Source organism: Zonotrichia albicollis, chromosome 3 (genome assembly GCF_047830755.1).
Source record: "Zonotrichia albicollis isolate bZonAlb1 chromosome 3, bZonAlb1.hap1, whole genome shotgun sequence".
NCBI classification, from domain to species: domain Eukaryota; kingdom Metazoa; phylum Chordata; class Aves; order Passeriformes; family Passerellidae; genus Zonotrichia; species Zonotrichia albicollis.
Window position 1 is genome coordinate 64,551,426 of NC_133821.1, and position 6,000 is coordinate 64,557,425.

Below are 6,000 nucleotides of genomic sequence, written 5' to 3' on the forward strand. Positions count from 1 at the left end.
TATTCTTAGGAATCACTTTGGATTGCAACTAAACCTATCCCTTCTTAGCAGTAAGCTAACAGAGAACCAAACACCCACAAATTGCCAATGAAACCGCCTAAAATTTGCCCGACTTCTCAAATTAGTTACTTTTCTGCTACCAAGCTGTGTCCTAGTTAATTAGGACTGGATGTTTGCTTAGCATTAGACATAAAAGAAATCTCAGTGGCTTCAGTGGGGTTGTTTACATATCTAAGCATTTGGTAGTTTTGAAATGTAGTGCTCTGTGTGGAGCTTATCAGCTATCAAACACAACTGACTAATTATTCACTTTGTACTAAAGCCCCAATGTATGCTATAATAACTATCTCCACCTCAGAAAAAACTAATCAGTAAAGACTAAAATCTCCTACCCAGCATATAAGTAAATTCTCTCTACAGTTTTTTACTAGGTGTGTATTTTTGCAGCTAGCTGGTCTGCAGTGGTTCCCAGGAACGCAGAGTTCATGGGGAAGTGATCTTCTGCAGAGCCTCATCAACTGAAAAGCTCCTGCCAACAGTGCTATGCAGAGTTTTTAAATTAAAGCTGGACTCTGAGAAGGGACGTGGAGAATATTTGCTGAATATGTTCTCTGCTCAGCAAGGCCTGCCTGTAGCTTCAAGCTCACAGGAAGTCAGTGACCTTGTATGTTCTGACTTATGCAAACTTGGTGGGGAATGATAAAGAAACAGTGTTCTTCAGATAACCTTCAAACTGAAAACCATCTGGAGAAAGAAGTACATTTTGGATTTATAAGTTACCGTCCTCAGGAGCTCCTTGAGGTGGTGCACCTTGGATTTGTCCCTGCTGGGAGCCTGTGCCCCTGGCAGTACCTGGGTGATTGAGGTGGCCCTGAGGCGTTCAACTCAGCTCTGGAGGCATTTTCAGCAACAATTATCACTAGTGGCAAACAACTTTGCAAATGGAGCAGGCTGTCAAATATATGTTTCTGGGAAGTCTTTGCAGGAGGCATACAGAGATTATATTGTCCTAGGTCTTTAGTTTCAAAGGTGTTTTAAAAAGTAAGAAGTGATTTAATTTTTTTCTTGGTTGAAAGCCTAACAATGTGGTGTGCACGATAACATCAGTTCCACACTAAATGCTTTTAGCCCAGGGTTTCTAACTACATTAGTCAAGAAAGCCTAACAATGACTAGGGAGCAATTACAAAAACATTCCAACTATTTTTTATTCCTTTTAATTATCATGTTTACCTTAGTCACCTGATACACACCTCTTTGTTTAAGAAGGGGTAGGTATTTTTCACATTTTCAAAGCCTCAAAATAAAATTTATTTTGTTTATGAATCAAAAAGAGAAGTACTGTATTCTTCATCTTCAGAAGTCATATCTGCACACCTTCACCCACTTCTCCCCAAGTGGTTCTGTGGGTGTCATGCTTCCTCCCAGCTGAGCAGCAGTTTCTCTTTCAGAATGGTGTTAACACCATTTCTTCAGGGTTTCTGAGAAGTCTGCTAGATAGCAATATAAAATAGTGCTTCCTCCTATCTTCTGTATCCTTCCCTCCCCCAGATTTGGACAGAAAATGATAGAAGCTGCCACATGCATGCAACCTAGTGTTATCTAGGAAGGGAGCAGCTGCTGAATCCCATTTGTGCATTGCTCTGTTCAGCAAAGTCCAGTGGCATCACTTGCAAATGTATCTTTAAAATACATTTAACAAAATGTATTCTGAGCAAAAAAAAAATGCTAATATTTTCCTTTGTTTTATGTTGGGAGCTTTTGGACACAAAGCACATGAAATCTTGAATCATATGGCATTTGCAGGAAAGCACGATTTTACCTCTCATTACCCAGAACTATGCGTGGCAGTTTAAAATGATGCTCAGGAGATTACAGACATGCTTTCCAATCTCACTCTGCACCTGGTGCTGGAAGATCACTATCAAAACAGTAAGGCAGCCAGTCCTGAAATACTGTTGGATTTTAGGTCCAGACATTCCTGGAAAAGCTGCTTTAGAAAATTGCACCCAAAATTGCACCCACATTCCTGGGAGTTTTCTGTCTGAATTTCTCTCTGAATAAGCAGTTCTGAGAAAAAATGTGCTTCATGCATTTGATTGTGAATTAAGGATTTTATCTTCTTAGAGCTGATAATCCAATACCATTATTATCTGAACTGTGGCATATAATGTGGGCCCTTTTCAAGGTAAGTTCTGTTTCTATATAGTTATATTTCTAATAAACATACAGCCAAGACTGGTTTTGTCCTGTGTATGAATATGCTGTTTTCTTTACACTGTGGGAAAAGTGCAATGCCACGCTTTGCCAAATTCTTTACTCGGGGTGTTGGGGTGTTTTTAACACATCTTTGTGAAGCTAACAGTTTGAAGTCATGGCGGACTCCCCGGATTCAATTTTCTCTTAAAAATTCATAAAAACAGCTTTCACAGAAGATGTGAAAAAGCTGCTCAGCTACTCAGAAAAAAAAAAAAAAAAAAAAAAAGAAAGAAAAAAAAAAGAAAAAAAAGAAAAGAAAAAAAATAAAAGAGAAAGGGTGGATGTTCCAGAGACAAGATGTTGTTGCAATGCACTTTCAGACATGGTCAATTTTTTGAAAGCACTTTTTATCTTTTCTTTTTTTTTGTCTTTTGTGAAGTTCATTGCAAAGTTCATGTTTTGGTGCTGCTTTGATCACATTCAAGGGAGAGGGAGGGAGATGTATGGATTAAATACCTAGTGCAGATCCTTATAGATGAACACCATGGCTGTAACAGTTCGGAGCTTTCTTGGTCATGATGATCTATTCTTTAGATAATAGTGGGGGGAACAGGTTTTTTCTCCCTTTTTTCCTTAACTGTAACCACAGTTTTGAATAATTTTGGTATTCTTTTTCTCACTTTTCAGCAGAATAATCAGTGATAGATGTATGTAATTTTTAGCAGTATAAGCTTTGAAAGAAATTATACAAAAATCATGCTTTCTTGTGCAAGGTGTTTCTTAAAACACCTAACACTAATAAAATTCTTACTTTTTTGCATTCCCTTCTGAGCTGTACCCTGTTTGGTATTATAGATGCTTACATCTGAGATGGGATACTTGTACCGACATATATGTCATGCACTTTTAGATGGTTTAGATCTTTTGTTCATACTCTATGTTCATTTGTGTTTTCAATGCAAGGGCTGCTGGGATCAGTAGGCTTTGAACTCAGCTTCCCTGAAAAATAGGATACAGTTTAGTAAAAAGTATATTTTAAAAGAGATGTTTCCATTTTCTTCTTGCTAGTTTTAGTAAAAGTGACATACCATTAGCACTATTGATTCTTGCCACTACTGACCCTTTCCATCTGGAGTGCTGTCTGCCTGTGGCTTATTTCCATTTTTCCTGTTGTGGTGGGAGGGCTGTGCCAGCTGCTGTGCCCTCACACCTCAGGGGACTGCAGTTTCAACAAGCAAAGCACCAGGAGTGTGATCCACTACATATTCACCTAAATGTACAGATACATAAATGATGAGGTCAACTTTAATCAGCTTTTGCTTCTTAAGATGGCATGCAAATTGTCTTCCAACACACAAGATAGCTGATTGTGCTAAAGATGTAAATGATTATTCTCTGCTGTTTAGATGAAGGACCAGCTGTTTGTCCTCACTGAGAAGAAAGCTACAGAATGACAAACGCGGTCTGAGCCCTTCTGTGCTGGTCTCTGAGTTTCTTTGGAGGGGAGCAGTGGCACACTGTGAGTCTGCCAGTGTAGCACCAGGCTGCAGTGTTTTAAGGCCCCTTAATGAAAATAGAGTCAAATCTATGGGCATTTATAATTAAATTCAAAGGACAGCAGTATCAAACCTTTGTAAGGCATGTTTTGCTCTGCATTGTGACAGTGAGCAAGCAAACCTGCAGACCCTGTGGATAAATGCTCTGTCATGAGTATATGCTTTTAAATGTAAATAAACCAATTTGTGTGCTCTCTTTATAAAAACAAGAATTATCATTTCATCTGACCAGCATTGGATTTCAAATGTATTGTATCCGTGGTTTACTCTTTGCACCCCAGTGTGCACAGCAGTCACTCACGATTTTTCTCCATGACACAGACAGATGTTTTGGGGCAATACAATTCTGACTTTTCAAATAGTTTGTGATTTTCCATTTCTAACAGTTTATTACTCTGTCACTTTTTTTCTGTTTTCATAGTGGAAATTTTGAGGATTTCAGGGTCTCTTGTAGGCTGTGTTTCCATACACAAGGAATTCAGTCCTGTAGCATTCATATTGTGAGATCACCAAAAAAGACTAAATCAGGTTTTAGTGTCCTTTAACCCTCAAATATTATTTTGAGCCACTGATCCCTTTAGAAATAATTGTCAGTGAAATTATTTCACAGAAAGAAGCTGCTGATGAGCAGGTCTCCCTGCATTCACAAACCCACCTCTAATGATCACTTCAAGGTCAAGGTGATGAGAAATGCTTCAAAGCAAATGCAAAGCAGCATTAATTTCCACTAGCTGTTCTCTGTAGCAGGGTTAGGGTGCCCTGCAGCTAGAGAAAGAGCTATGAAGCCTCTTTCTAGTGCTTATACATTTCTCACTTGTGTCAACTCATGTTAGATCTCCAGTGCATAATCTGTCTTCTAGCCCAGACAATTCCAAGAGGGGATAAAATAAAGGGAACAAGTAGAAACTTTCATGAATTGCATTGTACTATAACTAGATGTAGACCTCTTATAAGTTTATCCTGTCTTGAGAGAGGAGCTTGGAATCTTAAGGTCCCTTAAACCCTTATGGTTTGTTTCTGCACATTGTAGCCAATTAAGATTGTGCTGTTCCAGTACAGAGATAATAATGCACAAGGGAAGAAAGACGAAAGCCTATGACTAGATGGAGGCTACAAAAGAGGCTTTGTAGGCTGCATCTCTTGCATTGCTGCTAAGGAATTTATGTGACTGTGGGCAGGTCAGAAAATTTCAAGTATCTATGGGGTTTTTGTAACACTGCCACAGGTTTTGAAGAAAAGCATTTTCTTTGGTTGCAGGGTACAAGATGGTTGATTAGTAAGAGTATTAAATAGTTGGCAGTTCCAAGGTACTTTATAGAATTAAGTATTCTAACCTCTTTTAAAAATCCAGTATTACTAGCAAAACCAATGAGTCTACTCAAGCATTTAATTTATACTAGCTGGCACTTCTTTTCTTCAAATTATCAGAAGCAGCCCTAGGGATAGCTCTAGCTACCCAGGAAAGGCAGATGTCAAAACCCCTACAAATATTTCCTGGAAATTTGACTCTTACACTGAAGGTAAAGAGAGAAGACAAAGAGAAACAAATTCTGCTTTTCCTTTTTCCAGAGTACAGATATTCTTAGTTTTTTTGATTGAGGATAAAATTTGGAGCTTGCTTTGATGAGGAGCTCTAAACACATTCTGTAAATTGAGAGTTCCCCTTTAAGTTTACTTGTTCAAACTGTTCAAACTGAAAGGGAACACAGCAAACACAGCACCACTCAGTCATGTGCCCGGTTTGTGGTTAGTCACACAAAGACAATTTTTTCAGATGCTAAGCTCTACTCTATTTTTTTTAAATAAAGAAGACTGAACACAGCTGCTCTTGACATCAAAAACAGTCACTGAACAAATACAAAAGCATTATGCTATCAAAGTAACAGCTGACATTTAGAAATTACTGCAGTGAGCTTACCTAAGAGATGCTGAGGACAAGACCTGCTATATGATGAAGTACCTTTTCTCATTTTCTTGAACCCAATCTGTGGGTTTTTCAGCATATCACATCCTTCAGTTTGTCTCTGGTGGTGTGTTTACCCAAAAGGTGTTCTTTATTAGAAGGTTGCTGGTGTTTCCTATCATTGCTGCATTAGTTCAAGGAGTTTAGAAGAATAAAAAATTACTGCTACAGAAAATGTCACAAAATTAAATTGAAAAGAGACTCCTTAAAGTTATGATAACAAATGGTAGAGGAAATGTGACTGTAATATGACATTTAAAAAAACCCAAACAAATATAAAACC